The 19,413-nt window shown below is 39.8% G+C and overlaps 1 protein-coding gene across 1 annotated transcript in view; it reads right to left on the bottom strand.

Annotated features, from left to right (window-relative positions):
- PDE3A (phosphodiesterase 3A) overlaps window positions 1-19,413 on the bottom strand; it is a 244,735-nt gene that overhangs the window by 54,997 nt on the left and 170,325 nt on the right. The window lies entirely within an intron of this gene.

The following is a 19,413-nucleotide window of genomic DNA, read 5'->3' on the forward strand; positions in this document are numbered from 1 at the left end:
ATTTCTGCACACTTAAGATCCATCACATTATTTGCTCCTGAGAGGAAAAAAATATTTGTGGGATCTTCCAGAACCATCTGTTGCTAAAAAGAACACATTTTTACAATGTATTTGTAAACCTAGGTTAATCACCTCAAGAATATATCCAGAATGCTGAGACCATTAAAAAAATATGGCTATCCTACCGTCAACTGACCATGTGGCTCACCGAGAGACCCACCAAGCACATGTAGGGCAGGACCATTAAGGTTAACTACGATAAGCATCCCAAAATGAATGCCAACTGCACACAGTTTACAGCAAGGCACTGCTCAGTAAAGGAGGGAGTCAGGCAACTACACGGACCCGTGAGTCATACTGGTGAGTCACTTGCGATTTGTGTCATAGATTGGCTTTCTCCCTGTGGACATACAGCCATTCCATCAATGTTTCCGCATTGCTGGGACGGCTACAACAGCAAATCTACAAACACAAAAGAGCCGACAAGTTAAAGGGATTCGGCACAAAAGCATATGAAAAAAAAAAACCCACAAAATAACAATCTAATTGTACTTAGTAGTAAAAATTTTCAGATTAAAAGAGACGTCCCATCCCAGGGCGAAAGGGGCTTAAGAAGGATGGGTGGAGGTAACAACTGCTATAGAATTCCTCCTTCAACTTCAGCTCAAAGTTTAATTTCATCTTACATCAGGAGATGAAAACTAAAGTAGGGCACAAAAGCTTAAATTAACATTCACCATACAAATAAGGAAAGCTTTTTAAAGAACTGAACAAGTGTAGAGCAGAAGCTGTCAGTCCTTTGAGTTAACAGTTGTAATGACAAACTACAGTTAAAAAAATCCCCAGTAATGTCTGCCTAAAAGTATCCTCCAATTATGTTCTTGATCCTTTCCTATTTCTAACAAACAATTGTAACTTAGTTCATCGTCTCTATCATTAAGCCGCACTATACGCTCACTCCTCAAACACCCATTCTCTTCCAGATCTACACCTGGACTATAGTAACATTCTGGTATCAACATCGGTATGTCTGAAGACATTCAGAAATGCCCCAAATCTGAACTCTCTCAAACACATATGCACATGCTGTGTCTGCTTCTCAGGCCCATCCCGAGTACCCCGAGAACCCTGACCCCTCAGGCAGCATTTCTTAGTGACAGCCAGGCCAAGGTAGAATGAATTGAAAAGACATGCAGAGAACTCAGCTTAGTGCCTCCAGCAAAGTACATCTCCACCCTTGGGAGGGAAGTCTGGAGCTGCAAAAAAGCCATTGTTGCATCTCAAGTAGAGTCAGGGCTGGGATGAAGTCATTATGGCAGACAGGAATAGAAGAGAGAGAATTTAAAACCACCACCATCACCACCTTAGGTCCATTGTAACCCTAACCCTGAAGCCTGCAATCCTTTAGCCCTCATTTTACTTGAGGGATAATATTGTTTCTTTATTGCTATAGCTGGTTCAAGTAGTTTATCACTGGAAACATAATAAATAAAATTTATAGAAAAGTTATTTGCAATAAGTACATAGTTGGAAATGAAAAACATACTCTATGAACCCTCTACAACTTTGGACCATCAATGCAAACTCAAGGTCATCATAGGGAGACCCTGGGATGGACCGAGAGCCATAAGCTCTGTTCACTGGTGAATTTCCTCTAGGCCAAGCACAGCACTCATATTTCTAAGCTGTAATTGCAAATTATCAGTTGCCACAAACTTGCAGTATAACTTACACTAATTAAAGTAACGCTTGTTAAATCTGCACAGAGCCACTAATAATATTTCAAAAGATTCTTTGAAAGAGGAATTAAAAATAAATCTATTCTAGTGCCAAAAAAAAAAAAAAAAAATCAGAAAGCCGGGCTCGGTGGTGTGGCCTGGCGGCTAAAGTCCTCACCTTGAATGCACCGGGATCCCGTATGGGCGCCGGTTCTAATCCCAGCAGTTCCACTTCCCATCCAGCTCCCTGCTTGTGGCCTGGGAAAGCAGTCGAGGACGGCCCAATGCATTGGGATCCTGCACCCACGTGGGAGACCTGGAGCAAGTTCCTGGCTCCTGGCTTCGGACCGGCTCAGCGCCATCCATTGTACTCACCTGGGGAGTGAATCATCGGATGGAAGATCTTCCTCTCTGTCTCTCCTCCTTTCTGTATATCAGACTTAGCAATAAAAATAAATAAATCTTTAAAAAAATCAGAAAGCCATGTGCAGGATTTTTACAACATGCATTTTCCATGTAAATTTCAAAGATGGGCAGATTTTGCTTCTTTACGATGAGATTCATATTCTATTTATTACTCATCCCCAGAGTAACTAGCTCAGGCACTATGTGTCAAAAGGTGCCTGTTCAGCTAACATCAATTATCTTCCCTCTGGTTCTTCTCATTTTAAACTACAAGAAAAGTCATCCAAACTGTTATTGGAGACTTTAATCTGCTTTATATATATTTCTGAATATAGAGCTTTATAATTCTCAACTTCTTACTGTTTTAATGAGGAAATCAAAAAAATTGTTAACATCAATATCATTATTTCACCCTCATCCCCAGAAGCTAAATGGCATATTATGTTTTTTTTTTCAAATTTTATGCATTTCACAGGTAGCATATTTGTTTTAACTCATTTTTTTCTTATCTGCACTCATTTCTTCCCCTTTCCTTCTACTGAACCTAGAAATATTGTTAACATTTACTTGGCTAAGAAAGGAGCTCTCCTCTCATGAACCATCATTACCATCCCATCAGTATCTTAAGTCAGATACCTACGGGTCCCATTTCTGATTTGTCTCCAGCACCCTGGCATCTTTCCAGCAGCTGGTCTGGCTTGCCCTCACCCCTCAGAAAAGGGATGCTTTGTCAGCTCGCACTTCTTCCTCTTGGCTAATTTGGTCCATTGAAATCTCTGCCTTTCCCTCCCTGTTCACACTTTGTCACAACAAATATCCTCTCTCTGCGGTTCCCACGTGAACCACTCCTCCGATGCTGCATCCGTTCACACTCACCTTCCGATACTTCACCTTCACTTTCGGGAATCTTTCCTATGCCCCCACCCCCATATGGCCAGAAATAAAATTCTCCACTAAAACTGGACAGCTGGATTAATACTCACTTTAAACATAAATTATTCTTGATTAGCTTTCACATTAAATTGACTCCTGGATTTGCAAGTTTCTACTGAAAATTTTCAGTTTGTTTGGCAGTTCCGCAAAGTTATAAAAGAAGATCTAACTTTTTGGCAATGTTTTCTTAACTATCTAAATTTAGACTAATCTATTTTGCTCTGCTACATCCACATATACCTTATACATATCTCATCTCTCCAGAGACCCTGGATCTGCACACCCCTTTCCCCAAAATATATAGTTCTACCACCCCACATCTTTGCTTATGGTGTTACCTCATGCTAGGTCTCTATTTCTCATGTAAGCTGGTATTACCGATCAAAATTCAGCTTCAACTATAAGACAAAAAAATTTTAGCTCCATTCCCTGACACTAAATTAATCATTTCAGCTTGGAAGCCTCCACCGTACTTTGTTCAACCATCTACTGCCATATAGTGCTTGTGCTAATTATTTGCAATTAAAATTCTACCCAGATTGTGAATTTGAGGGCAAGAACAATTTTATTCATTGTTATAATCTTAGTGTTCAACATACTGTAGAATTAAAAAAAAAATAACTGTTAAATGAATGGGCTGTAATTACCTTCTAACACAATATGCTGTCCTTACAAATGGTTCTCCAAAGCTTAGAGTCCCAATTATTTCCAACAGTCTGAAAAGTGTGCTTCCCTGGCCCTTCAAGTCCTTCCCACCTCCAGGTAAGTAGCACATGACTCAAGCCAACTACCTGTTCTACTCCAATCGTGGGCAAATTCAGACTCCCGAGATCAAGGAGCCGAAAGGATCAAGGGGAGAAGAGGAGAGTCATGGACTTCCTTTAGACACACTCTCATATTTGTTAGTCCCTGACTGTGTGACCCACTGTTTATTTTTCAGAGCCGCTTTTCAGAATTAGTACTCAGGCACAGGTGAAAACTCCTCAAATATTTTTTCCATAGTAATAGCTTATCTTGCTTGTAGTAACAGAAAAACACTAGAATTCTGAAGGAGAAAAGAACAAATTTTCACTCATTGCAAGCATGGCAGTATGAGGCTGTAATTTCTCTCACTGTTTGTCTAATATGAAATGACTGTATGCAATTCTAAATTTTCTTAATTTGGTTCAGGTGGATCATTTATACGTTTAAAGAGAGGTAATTCTGGAGGCCTAATCCCTCCTCTATGAGACCATCACATTGTATATTCCCTCCAAAGAAAGTAGTCTTAATTTGGGAGACCAAAAAAAAAAAAAAATGTGGAGCCCAGTGTAATGGCTCAGTGGCTAAATCCCCAGTTTCCACATGCAAGGAACCCATATGGCCTCCATTTTGCATTCTAGCTGCTCCACTTCCCATTCAGCTCCCTGCTTACAGCCTGGAAAAGCAGTGGAAGATTGCCTAAAGCCTCGGGCTTTTGCACCCACGTGGGAGACGTGGAAAAAACACGTCACTCCTGGCTTCAGATCGGCTCGACTCTGGCCGTTGTGGCTACTTGGGGAGTGAACCAACGTGTGGAAGATCTTTCCGTCTCTCTTTCTCTCTGTAACTTGCTTTTCCAATAAAAATTATTTATGTGTTTTTTAATAATTGTGAATCAAAACTAACATCTCTAAACAGGTAAGAGTCCCCATTACTTCTGCATGATAAATCCTATCTGACATTATGAATTACTGCCTTTCTCGTGGGAATCCTGATAGCATGGGGAGAGAGAGATTTGGGGCATGGATTGAAAATGCCATATTGAAAGATCTATCATCTAGAAGAATTTACTGTGGTAAATATTTTTGCTCTTATGATAAGGAATATTAGAAAAGAACAGCTGGAAGGGGAGCGCTTAGGAGATAAAACACAAATACTGCTAAGAAACTGGCAACACTGAATTTGTGCATGGAGGTGGCAGTTGAAGCCCCAGCACAGTGAAGAGATTCACCTTCCTGCCATGAGCAGCTTCACCAGGGGCCCCAGACAAGCCTGGGATAATAGCTCCTGGAATCCAGTGATTCTTAACTGCCAAAGTCAAAGCAAATGTTTTCAGTCCCAGTGCTTCTGGGCTCCCCCACAGCACTTTACAATTCAGTGGACATTCTTCTCTTACCGCGTTCTCTTTCTAGCTCACATGCTATCATCGCCCTCCAGCTTTATTTCCTACCTCTCTACTAAGTCTGCAACATTCCTGCAATTTCCCTTCCTCCCTCCTTCCCTATCCATCAATACACTTAGAGACTTTTCTTGAGACTTCATCCCTAAGGTTCATCCCTAAGGTTCTTCTCTACATTCTTTCAATAGTCACACATTCTCACATGGTTCATAGTATGAGTGAACTTAAAAAAAAGCTTGTGAAATAATGGAATTAAAGGATACGCTCACATGTTCACACTTCTTTTGAAAGCTATTTATAACGTTTTTGATGACATGCATTTACCACAAACTTTCTGAAGAATCCTCATATGTATGAATTCCAAATTTTTGGCACCTAAAGAATTTGTACAGCACTTCCTACTTCCTCCAGGTAACTACTCAGAGACCAAGACATATGCCTAACCTCTGCCTACATCTTACAGGGTTACTGGACTCTGGAGAGGAGTGTCTAACGTGGAGCATCCAAGAAACTCCTCTCACCATTTCTGCATTGCATTAACAATGATGCCGTGCCATTTTCACTCTCTACTTACACTTCCCATGAGCGAATTTGCAATCCTATCTTGGTGAACATGGTTACTTCTCCCAAAAATTCAACTTTCCGTAACCTACACTTCTCATTACTTTTTCGGAATTCTTGTTTCCCTTATGACTATCACATCACCTTCGCTCCTGTAACATCCTAACCATATGTTAATCACTGTGCTTAAACTGAAATGATAAGCCTGCATAGCTTTCTTCCCCATCACATTGTGAACTAACAATCCGGTCACTGGCACTTACTGCAGTGAGTGGAACCCATGAAGGGCACAAAAATGCCAAATTCACAAATTCATTTCATTATGTACTGATGTACCCAGGTAAATTTTCCAACTCTTAAAGAAAATTTCTAAATAGACATCACGAGTATTTCAATCTGTTTAGCAATGATATTTCTCAGGAAAAACGAGTGCTCTGACATTTCAGGTTTATTAATCCACCTCTCGTGAGACAACTTAACGTACATAAGCTCTGTGAAAGCTGAGCTTATGAACTCAGCATAAAGTTTTTGAAGTCTGAGGAGAAAAATACTGTTTCTAGCAGCCTCTCACTGGACTCTGGGGACTCCATGAGGAACATTCTGCCGTCCTTGTTCCTTCTGATCCACAACAATGCATGGACACTGGCATTGACGCTAGGAATCCAAAGGCGGTCTCTGTTTGTCAGTGTGGAGCTGCTCCTGCAGTAGCTCCTACATGGAAACGTGACAGTGTTTTAGACCACGGCCTTGAGCTACCAGGTGCAAAAGAAGCATCTGTTTGCTGCTTCTGATTGAAAAATAGTGCCAATAAAGTAGGCTCCCATGGTGGTTCCACCTGATTTGTAGGCAGCTGGGCAATCAATGGCTTGGTTTTGTCATGACAGTATGTTTATCACAGAGTGAAATAAACATTTTGGCTTTATGTTTTCTTTGAACTCGAGTATTGGGAACAGTGTTGGGGTACAGCATGTTAAGCCACAGATCACAATGCTGTTACCACATATCAGAGCACCAAGTCAAACACTAGCTGCTTCCAATCCAGCTCCCTCCTAATGGCCTGGGAGGCACAGGCACACGGCTCCTATGCTTGGGACCCTTCCACACACATGGGAGAACCAGATGAAATTCCAGTCTCCTGACTTCAGCCTGGTCTAGCCCCCTTACTGAGGTGATTAGGGGAGTAAATCAGTGTCATTCTGCCATTCAACAAATACTTCAAAAGAAAAAGAAACATATCACGGCCCACCTGTACTTATTATGTGAAGTACATATGCATATTACTGTGAAATTCAAAACTTATCTTCAATCTAAGGATGACAAAGGAACATTTTTATAATAGATGAGAAATAAATGAGACCTAAATTTATTGTTTCAGAAGTTTGTTGGGAGGAAAATATAATATGCCACAAAGTACTATCACTTAAAGTGACATACATGAATACATTGTTTTGATTCTGGCAATGTTCAGCCAAACCTTAACACACTGGAGTAATAAGTGTGGACAACAGCCTTTATAATATCAACAATGGCACCACTTAGGCTTGGCATAAGTGTTCTGTACTTTCAATGTGGAGGGTGCTAGGATAAATAGCAAAATGGGACACTGCTATTATCATGAGAACCCTCGGAAAGCTTATTCCAGGAGCAACATAAATCATGACTTCTGCTACAGCTACACTAGACCCTACATGCATTGAGATAAGAGTTTGTGTAAAATGCTTACTCATGAACAAATTTCTAACCTTGGCTCCTTCTGCAGCCTACCCTGGCCCTGCCTGAGGCGCCAACAGGAAAGCTAAGTTTGTACCCCTTCCCTTCCTGATTCCCCATCACCCTGCCCACCCGTTAGGTTTTGTTGCTCAAGTCTTTCTTTCTCCTGTGGGTTATTTTTTGAGATTGGCCTTCGTTGCTCTGTACTGACCTCTCCCCACAGTCAGATCTGAAGCTTGCTCACAACTAATATATCCTTAATGTGCCCCCTGTGTCACTTTCACTTGCTGCTAAGAGTCAGAAAAGGTAGCAAAGGAATCAGAGAAAACTGAAAGCCGCTTTCACCAAACTCTTATCATCTTCAGCAACACCTCCTAAATCTACATACATCTTGAAGAGAAATCCAGACGACATACACATCACCAATTCCATGGGGCTATGTGCATGTGGAGCAGGTGTGGTAAGAGGCTTTGAGGATTTGTTCCACTTATGGTACAATAGAATGCTTGGAAAACTGCTCCAGGTCTTTCCATCACTTGAGCCAGTGGCCCTTACATCCATGCAACATGCTGCCACTGACAAGAAGGCATATGGTTTGTAACAAGCCAGAGGCCACCAGCTTCCTATTAGGACAACCAGGGTTGGTATATAACAGTCTGGAGGCTTCCTAGTCCTCCTTGACATGCCTACTGCCACAGTAACATCTACCTCTATACAGCATATTGGCTGATTTTAGGTAAGGGTTATGAAGAAAGGATAGCTAAGTAGCACAGGTCATGTAAAACTTAACACATCGAATTACTGATGAAAATAATGAGTTAAAGCTAAAATGAAAAAATTCTTTATACTTTTTTACTCCAATTTCAAGTTAGTTTCACAAATGATTTCATCTAATTAACCACCCAAGAAATAGGTGCATTAAGAAAACGACATGTTAGATAACACAGGAATTAAAAGCTTGAGCAATGCCAAGCCTAAAAATAATACTCAACCTGAATATTACTAGTGGTGGAAAGGATTGTGCTGGGACGATGCCAGGCCAGCCTGCCTGACCATAAGGCTGGGGCGGAGTATCTGAGAGAAGCTCCTGTATTTCAAATTCCCTTCTCTTCTCCATTTGGACTTTTAGAGGAATTTTTTGTTTGTCCTCCCACATGATTTAGGGACAGCCAGGCAGCAAGTGGTAACACGGCAGGAGCCCAGACAGTTGTAATAAAAGTCAGTTCTGTTCTCCCTATGTGTGTCCCTCTTCAGGATCTATCCATAGCATCTATGCTTTCGTTCTATCTCAATGCATGATGACCCACACTGCGCACATACTACTGAGCTGTGGGAATGGCCACCAGGATCCACAAACGACTTTTGCTGTAGATTTTTTTTTTTTTTGAGTAATCACATTATGTCTAAACTGAAGCCGATATTGAAACACACTATCTTTCTCAGAGCATGTGTCCCTTGTCAGAGTCACTTAAGGTAACAGCATCCTACAGAAGGCCCTCTGGCTCTCTGAAGGTAGAGGGCCCTCATTACTTCCCCGTTCGGGAAAGCTTTAGATCACTTCTGGGAATGCAAATGAATGAAGCCCCATGTGACAGCTTTAATGAAAGGCTCCTGTCTTCCTGCAAAGCATGCCAATACCATCTGGCAATTTCACTGACGTCAGCACACCCAGAAGAACAGCTGGCCCCACTGCCTTTTTCATCTCTCTCGTCCAACCCCCAACTTTGCTCCCCCTCTCTCCTGGCTCCAAGCTCCGCTGTCAGTTAGGGAGAAGGATGGGAGCAAGGCAGGTTTTTAAAAAGGCTTTTTCTGCTTCTCGTCTGGCCTGTTTGAAGAAACAGTTCTGGCATCAGAGGTGCAGGGGGTGGACCTCAGACCTCCCAATCCCAGTAACAGATCATTCACCGAAACAGAAATGTTAGGCTTCTGTGGATTAGGACTGGAAGTATGTTTGAGAGTAGAGGTGTTAAAATTACTAATTAATTTCAGATCCAGCACCTGCTCCCCCTGATCACAGTAAACTTCCAGTGTTATGCTGAGGACAAATATGTAGCTCTAGGGTGAAACCACTGGCTTGGGGACTTTCACAATGCACATACACACATCCTTCAAAGAGTCCTCAGAGCCTGGGTGAACAGATCTCTCTTCATTGTTAAAGCTATATGGTTATACAGCTAACAATCTATTTCATCTTAGATAAACCAAGAAAAACAGTTTTAAACATTTTTGGATGAAAAGGACACAGGACAAATGTTTGGTCTACCTGTGTGAAACTGGCTAAGGCACCTATAACCAATAGGTAGACCCAGGTTTTCTCCCTAGCTCCAACTCCCAACTCCAGCTTCCTACTATTGCAGACCCTGGCAGGCAGCAGGTGAACACTTACCTAACAGCTGCTGCCAACCACCTGGGAAACCCAGATTCAAATGGCTGACCTCACTCTCTTCTGGCCTTGGCAACAGCAGGCATGTGGGGCATCAACCAGGGGATGGGAGCTGGTGTGTACTCTCGCTGTGTCTCTGCACTTCTCACAACTGGAACAAAAGGTCAACAGTAGTTCCTCTAGGGACAACCTCCTCCTTGAACATACAAACAAAGCAAGTGTTTCAAAATCACCTATCAGTAACTGCTAGATTTTATGAGCTGTGTGTCTTTATTTGAAAACAGAAAAATGAGAAATTTAGGGAGCTGACATATTCAGGCAAAAAAAAAAGTCAATTTAGCTACTAGAGAAAAAGTAAAAATATTCTGAGAGTCTTCTGAAATCTTAACTCACTAACTACAAAACTACTTTTCTTACAATAAATTGCCAGAGAATCCAAAAGGCACAACCTTAATCTGTCCAGAAGACAGTGAACAAAGTGTTGAGGGAGTAAAAGGATCCATTAACCATAAGAAATAGAAGGTATTAAGACTTATAACATCCATGTGAGCCAGTCGTAGAGCACAGAACAAGCCTCTTTGTTGGAGAACCACTCAAAGCAACATTCTAGAGATACGGAAGATTTACTAGCATCAAATTCATACTTCATTAACTACATTCCACATCTGCATCATCATTCAGTTATTCTAAAACGTGTCCTACACGATTTCTTTTAAGTACCTTGACTAATGGTCAAACAATGCAGTTTCTTGACAAATCAAGCATGCATTTTTATGTTGACAAAGCATCATCCTTTTCACAAAAATGCTTTTTATAGACCTGTACCTTTAACAAGGGGCACTACCTGTGTGAGTGAGCTTGCTAAAGAGAGCAACACAGCTTTCTCTGGCTTTTCCTTGGTTGAAAGCCACAAGGAATCTGCTCTTCTCAGCAGAGTTCCTTCCAGGACCAGAAGGCAGGGATCCCGAGATAACCTAACCTGAACCAACGCTGCTCTCACCCATCAGGTCCAGCTCTGTTCTCACCAGATTTTCCAGTTCTTCACAGAAATAAAGCAGCATTCATCTTGTAGATTATCATCAAATTAATGTGTATCACAAAATGTCTATGTTTCATAGCACATGTAGGTTATAAACACAAGTTACTTTTACAGAAAAATTAGTGACTTAGGATATCACTGTCATCCATTCACAAAAACAAAATTAATACAAGTAAGTTTCCCTTATCTAGAATGCTTGGTGTAAAAGTGTCTTGGATTTGGGAGTCCTTGACCTTTTGCAATACTGCATGGACTTTAGTGGTTGAGCACTAATAAGGGAAATATCCAAAATCTGAAACGAAAAAAAACCCACTTCTCACAAGTGAGTGGCTCAACGTGCAGCAACACACAATAAAACTGGCACTTATTGGGAGCACAGCTTAGCCTGGGAACCAGTGTATGCACTTTCTATAGGTGCCATTTAATTCTCCTCACCCCGGGAAGTAGATACCAATGTAACACATTATTTACAAGATGAGGTTATGGTGGAATTTAAGCTTTTTCACAGTTCCACAAGTGGTGAGTGACAAACTTTTAAGTCTTCAACTCATCAACATTTCTCTTAACCACCAGCTTGCATCCTTGCTCATCCCTGGCACTCAAACAGATACCAACTCTCCTCTCATTCTTAACAAAATAGCCGGGGGAGTTATGATAAAGAAATTAAAGAAATGAAATCACTGGGAAAACTATTTTTCATGACCTCTTAATTCAAAAGTATTTATGCACCTAAATCACAGACACCGTGTGAAAGTTGAAAAATACACTTACTGATAGTCAAGAACATATTCTGTGGATGAAGCACAGCAGGAGTAGATAGAAAATTTCAGAATCTGAACTTGTAGAGGGAAAACCCATCAGCAATGCAAGATTCTAGACAACTGCTCCACTGCTCCAAGTCCAGGTTGGTTGTCAGACCCTAGGGGTAGGCAACCAGAACAGAGCCAGTGAAGACGTCTGCAACTTTGAAACTGTTTTGTACGCTCAAGAGTTCCTTGGGAGTCAATTTTTCAAAGACAAAATTTTACTGATTTCTAAAAATAACTTTTTTTGTCCTTTGAAGAGTGTGGGAGAATACTCTTTTGAAATGCAGTTCCCTTTATTCTTTCACTTCTATATCACACTATGAAACTTACTCTGCAACAGTGTGCTTGCTTTGGGGTGGAATCAAGGATTACATCAGAGCAAACATCTCCAGTTAGAGGAAAGTACAGGCAGAAAAATGAAAAATGTTTACAGTCCCAAATATGTCATTACAAGTACTAATGTGTGTAGTTGTAACGGATGATGTTGCAGATTTGAGCTTGCAACATTCATCACTGGGACAAACCATTCTGCTTATATGCTAAACTCCATATTATTTAAATGATATACACTTCCCTCTCATTAAAATTGCATTCTCTAATATTTTCAAATAAAATTAAATAATTATTAACTCACAATGTGTTAACCAAATGACTATTAAAATAAATTCCTTTTCAGACATTGTAGAGGTAATGGATTCATGGAGTGATATCTACTCAGCCTCAAATTGTAGAGAAATGTTTCTTTCCAGAAGTCTTCTAAATCAGAAAAAAAAGCCCTGCTAAGAAACAGAAAACAACAGAAAATACTTCACAAACTAATCAAAATACATTTTTGGAATGAAGAACTGCAATTTCAAAAGCAGCTTTTCTTTCTCCTATTAGTGAAAATGTACTTCAAATCAAAACTCTGGTGTTGCACACATCCGCCATCAATTCCACATAGAAGCAGGTGCATATCAATATTACAGCTATTTAATGCATTATGATGAATTAGAAAACAAACATCAAAACTACAATTTTATCTCAAAGGCACAAAACTTTTAAGCCTGTCAATATTCCACTTGGCAATATGCTTTCACCTGCTCTCATGATTCATTTAATGTTTGTCAAAACAATAAACCATAGTTGCCTTTATTCTGTTCTTGGTGAATCCAACGTTTCGCTTTTCATAATTTTGAAAAGAAATTTAGAAATAACTGCCTCCTGCTCTTTTCCCCCCCAAATTTAAATTAGCCCATTGTTAAGAAGGTTGTTTGAACATCTCAGTAATAAACAAAACTACACGCTATAATTTCCTTGATAGTGAAACCCTTCATTTGCTTCTGAAAGCAGGGGGATATAGCATTCTTCTTTCCATTTATTACTCATATTTCTTCACTATCATGTACATGCTACAGTAATTTTCAAAAATGCCAGAACCTATACAGGAGATAAATTCTTACCCTGAATAGTCACTTTTAAGAAATGCTTGGGTATTTGGATGTTTGTCAGACAAGAGATGTGCAAATGCGTGGAAAAGGGGCAGAGGAACAAGGGGTTTAATTTACCAGGCTGTGTACCCATTCTTCTGAATTAGCATACACAAATGTGATTGGTGTCACTAAAAAGTAAACAGCCTAACATAATCAGCAGCAAATTGCCTAACCCCATGGCAATAGAAATAGCGACAGAAAAAAAAATCGGAAGACCTCTGCTTAACGCACACTACTTCAACTTATTTCTACTAGCTAACCGATGGCATTAAATTGAGTAAATGCTTCCGGATCTTAGAATGTTTTCAGTGTTACGAATCTAGTTACAGAGTTGAATTCTCAAATGAATTTTTTTCCTCTCTCTGTTATTCATCCTTCAAACCACTAGCTTCTACAAAATTATCTCTGAAGATTTCAGCCATCATATTTTTTCCCCTCCCCAACTTGCGTCCACTGGAATTAACATCACACTTTCAAATTTTATGGTCGGTCTTCTTGCTATTTTATTTCCAACACCCAAGCTTTAGGCTTTGAGACAAGGCACCATATGTGTGAACCCTGCAAGAACCACCCAGCAGAGCTTTCCTTACAACTCATCCACTGCAAGTTACAGATTGTTGATAATGGCTCGGAAGCTGATAGATGGTTTGTTACACAGTAAGTGTAAAATGGTGCTTTGGTCTATTTTGTGCTCTTAGAACAGAATACCTGGGACTGAAAAATATACACAGCACTGAAATGTTTTGCTTACGGCCACAGAGCTTACTTGTTAGAGGTGTATAGGAACCCACATCACGCAATAGCCTCTGTGCTGAGCTGCTCCATAAAGGCAGGTTGGAAGGCAAAAGAGCAGATAAGAAGGGTAGGAGAAGGGTATCTAATTTGTTCTTTATCCACTCCTGTGAGAACTAACCTATTCCTAGGACAACAGCATTAATCCAATTCAAGCAGGCAAAGCCTTGATAATCAAATAACCTCTAAAAGTTTCCACCACAATACTGTTGCACAAATTTCAAGGAATAAATTCAAAAAACAGTATGCAAGCAAGGTGAATTTAATCTGATTAAACAGACAATAATCTGATGCTAACTATATAATTTTAGTTATTCCTATCTTGTTTCCAACATGTGCAGTCTCATGTCTTCATTCTAAGCAGCACGTTGCTTCTTTCAAAGCTTTCAAGTTTCCTTTAGGCTAACCTTTTCAGCTGGTGCTTTTTTGCCTTTCAAAGAGGACTTCAACACAATCTGTCCCTGCTTGGCCCTCAGCTCCTTCCTCTGTACAGTGGCCTGAGTCAAAGTACCTGACTTTGACCTTTAAAACAACTTTACTTTTGGTGCAGTTCTGAAGCACTCTACACATTGCTGATTGCATAACAGAAAGGGCCCTGAGAAACTGGTCCTAGGATATGGAACATTGTCACAAATTGCCACGATACAAAGCAATGAGATAGGAACTGGCTGCAGATGGTGAGAATCTGCCTTCATGGCCTGGAGAAAGATGGCCCATGTGATGCAGAGAAGGTACTTATGGACACTGCTGCCTGCTTATCTTGGGAAGCAGGAGAGGGGGACTCATGTATTTGAAGTTCTGGCTGAAAGGTTAGGAAAGAGAGTGTCATGTATTGCTATACTTTCCTATGCTAAAGAATGGGAAGAAACAAGCTCAGAAATGACTGGCTTTATTTATTAGGGAGGGAGAAAGAAAATGAGACCAAGCACTCAGAGGAGAAAGGGGCTATCAATTTTAAATGGCACAAGAATAAACAGAGCAAACTGAGCTGACCATGTCTGTTAGACTTCGATCTTGTTAAGGATTAATTAAAGAATATGGCCAGCCATAATAAAATCCCTCAGGAGAATAAAATGTCTTAGAGCAAACTCAAATTCAGGTTATACTACTCAATTTGTACTTCCAATTGGCTAAAATCACTCAGGAAAAAAGAGACTAAAGAAAATCTTGCACAATCCGTGATATTCTCCCAACAAAGCAGACAATCTAAACTAGAAGTTAGAAGTTTAAGACCAAAAGAATAAATACAGTATCTTTAAGAAATGTATTCGGAAAAAATTTGTACCAAACTAACAGACTTCCTAACGAGGAAACTACTAGGCACCATCGAGCTCTCAAAGGGATGGAATTATAGCCAATCAGTTATGAGGAGAAGTGTAAAGTGTTACTCCCACAGAACAGCGTTGACTTGTCACTGTTGGACTTCCTAAAGCTCTGCCTTCCTGTGCCCCTGGGATCCACAAAGCATGGGAGGGTGACTGCATCATCCTCTTTCCCCACGACAATAAATTAATGGAGAAACAAACATCATGATTTTGAGAGTGAGGGCCTGTTTAATACTGTATGACCACTTTGTCTACTCCAACTGGTATTTTCCTTAAAACTAGACATCACAAGGAATGTAACTTATTTACAAAGCCTTCCTGAGGGAGCATATTAGGATAACTCCTACCTTATACATCTGTAACTCTCCAGGCTGAACCACAATGTAATACAGGCAACCGTCTTTAAGAACCTCTTTCAACTCAACTTAGTCTGTTTTAAAGTTTCCCTCATAATAAACAAGGATGAATGGAATTCTTACAGGACATGCCTTCTCCCACTATGGGGAATTATTTTAAATTCACATTTGTAGCTAGTTTGTAAGTTTATGCCTCCTATATCCTACTGTCTTCAGAGAATGACTTTTTCAATTATCCTAACATTTTATAATTCACTTATTCTCAATGATGAAATGAAATAAAGACCTCCTATTTTTGCTAAATACAATTAACGTTTCCAGTTTATGTCAAATTCCATTTCACTGTCAACATGACTACAAAATCAATTTTAAAGCCACAAAGGGTATTAGAGATAAAAACAGCCTGAATTTATCATTTTGTTTTAATTTTTCAAAGCTAGGATATAAAGAAGCTATTTTACTGGCTTGAGAATATGCAGGTAAGGGATTAGATTAGTTAAGACGGAAGTCCAAGATTCCTGATTTCCAATCTTGATGAAATTACACAAAATTAAACTTGATATATACATATCAAAAAATATATAACTCAGTACCACAGTGGATTTAGGACTTAAATGTGCCAACTCCTCTTCACTACCTTTCAGTTGAATTCTAATCTTAGGAGAAAAAGGCATATGCCCAAGGCTGCTACCTAACGAACCCTTTTGACCCTGTTCCAGCAGAGCTGACCCACTTGAACTGTAGATGGTGGATTCATGTATGTTAGTGCTCCATCCAAGCTTCTTGCAAAGTTTTAGGAAAATATCACTTTAAAACACAGGGTTCTACCAGACATGGTCTCAGTTCATCTCAGCACACCCAACCAGCAGTCTCTTCCTGGTCTACTCAACTATGATGTCACTTTTATACACTTGGCCTTGCCTCAGGAAGTACTCTAAACTACTTCCTGCCCAATGTTTAAGAACCAAATGTAACCTTCTTTCCACCAAGCACTCTCTAGTTACAGATCCTTCTTGTCTATTCTCATTTTTACAACAGCCAGCAGACACAGCACCAACTGCAATGCATCAGATGGCTCATGTTAGACCATTAACAACGTAATTCAGTTTGTATGTTTCTACCTCAAATGCCTAACAGCAGTGTGTTCCATGCACAAGACCCACGATACTCACTGGACAAAGAAAAACGTCTAGGTGCTTTCTCTGATGTGCAGGAATGGTTACCTGTGTATTTATAGCTCCGAACACAAAAGAGACACACAGGTGAAGTTTTCTGAAAATATTTCCAGGAACACTGAGAGTTGTGTATTATCACTGTAATGTACAAAAGATCACAAAAAAGTTCATATAGCAGATTGTGATCATATGTGAATCTTTGGGATTCAAAGATCTGCAAGTAGAAATTGAAAAGCATAGATCCATTTCATTTCTAACATATTGGTTGCTTTGTATAATTCCACGTTATACTTTTTAGCTAGCTGAATTAAATATTCTAAAACCTAGAAAATCCTCTTTGAAGAAAGAGAATTCCAGTCTGTATTGACAACACATGATTAATGAAGATGTATCACATTTTCAATACCAACATTTTGGGATAAATCAGAAATTGACTTATATTTGTCAGATTTTATTTTTGCAGGCTTCTTTAAATTGAGCATCCTTAAAACAAAGGCCGTCTATCAAATCTAATTTCCACTAGTAAATGACAGCTCAAAGAATTGGTTTCTCTTTTCTGTTTATTGTGAGGAGAGTAGTTAGTCCTTTCACATTATGTAAGACCAAGGCAATTCTTATTTCCTGTTTTCCAGTTATCTTAATGTTCCTGCCAAACAACTCATCCCTCTGTTTTTAATTAGTTTGTATATAGTGCTGCCTTTATTTCAGGATGCCCACATTCCATTTTAGCCGACTTTGTTATTTCCTGCTATTCTAACACTGAATAGCTTTCATAGAAAAATTATAACATATGAAATAGAACTTGCAATTCAATGAGCTTTTGAGACGAATCTTGCACTGAAATTGCCTGGTTTGGAAACAAAATACAGTATCATACTCCCTAAATGAATTAAGAAAATTTATAGAGCAGTACAACAGAGTTTCAGAATTTTCTCAGGTACATCCATTCAACAGACCAGCTATGGTATTAGTAGTGGCATAATAAAAGTTTACACTATGATGTGGCAATAGCTTCTAGGTTTAAGGTATTAGTAGTGGCATAATAAAAGTTTACACTATGATGTGGGAATAGCTTCTAGGTTTAGGGTTTCTAGGTTTTTGATTTGCAAGCTAATGTTGACCTAGTTTCTATCAGTTTCTTCTATTTGAGTTATATGCTTAAGTTTGAAATCTTTGCAACCATCAAGTGCATAAAAAGCTAAATAAATTTGCCAGATTAAAATCTGTAATGTGCTCACTATACTATCTTCGGTGGATTCTAGCACTCTGGGTTAAAAAAAGGAGAGTGAGATTAAAAAAAAAAATCGTTATCAATGGAAACTGTCCAAAAAGTTGAATTGCAAAGTAGCTTGTAATCTAATCCAGAATGAAGTAAAAAAAAATTATTGTCACATCATTTAAAGTCTGTAGATGTTCCCAAACAATTTGAGAGACTAACATGTGTTGTATATTAAATGATGCAATCAGGGGTGGGAGTTTGGAACCGCGGTTACACTGGGATTGTCTGGATCTGTGTCAAGACTGTTCCTAGTTGCAGCATCATACGCAGGCACACCTTGGGAGGCAGAATTTGGATCCCTGCTTCCCATGAGACCCAGAAGAGTTCCCAGTTTTCTACTTCAGTCTGGCCCAGGCCCAGCTGCTGTAAACACTGGAGGAGTAAGCAAGGGGCAAGAGATCTTTTGCTTCTATTTGTCTTTCAAATAAATAAAAAATAAAAATTTAAAAAACAATTACATAATCATATATATTAGATTCCCAAACAGTTGCCATCTATGAAGGCACACTGTTACATTAGCACTTGAAGAATTCTGAACTTACTTGTTAACACACTCAGACAGCACAAGCCCAGTAGGACTTGTCTGCCACCAACTCATGCAGATGCTTACACTCCGATGTCTTAATGCTTATGATTAATAGATTAAGGTCAGAGATTTTAAATATGGTGTCTAAGAGTTGAGCCTGGAGGGAGGTCTTTGGGTCCTCGGGGGTATGTCTTTGGGTTGTGTTTCTTGAAAGAGAATCATTTACTGGAGCTCTGGAACTTCCTGGTTGTCCTATTTCTAGGCTGAGCATGTGACAATTTCTTCTGCACTCAACATGATGAACTTCCACTAGACACTGTACTATGGAGCTGCCTAGCCCTGAACTCTCAACCTCTACACTGTCAAGTGAAACCCATCTTTTCCTCCCCAAGAAGTTCCTCTTGCATCTTTTAGTTGAAATAAGGAGATCACTAATGAACTGCACATGACAACCAACTGGCAGGGGTTGGCACTGTGGTGCAGCATGTTAGTTTACTGCCTGCAACTCTGAGATCCAGCACGAGAGGACAAGCTTGAGTTTTGCATGTTCACCTTCTGACTCAGCTTGCTGTGAATGTGCATGGCGAAGCCCTGGATGGAAGGTGGCCCCATTCCTAGGGGCCCTACTACTCATGTGGCAGAGCTGGCAGAGCTCCAGCATCCTGGTTTCCACCTGGCCCAGCCCCAACCATTATGATCGTTTGAACAGTAAACTGGTAGAGAGAACATCTTTTCTTTCTCCGTCTCTGTCTCTCCTGTCACCTTGCCTTTTAAATAAGTAAATCTTAAACAA

This window comes from Ochotona princeps, chromosome 27, assembly GCF_030435755.1.
Source record: "Ochotona princeps isolate mOchPri1 chromosome 27, mOchPri1.hap1, whole genome shotgun sequence".
NCBI lineage: Eukaryota > Metazoa > Chordata > Mammalia > Lagomorpha > Ochotonidae > Ochotona > Ochotona princeps.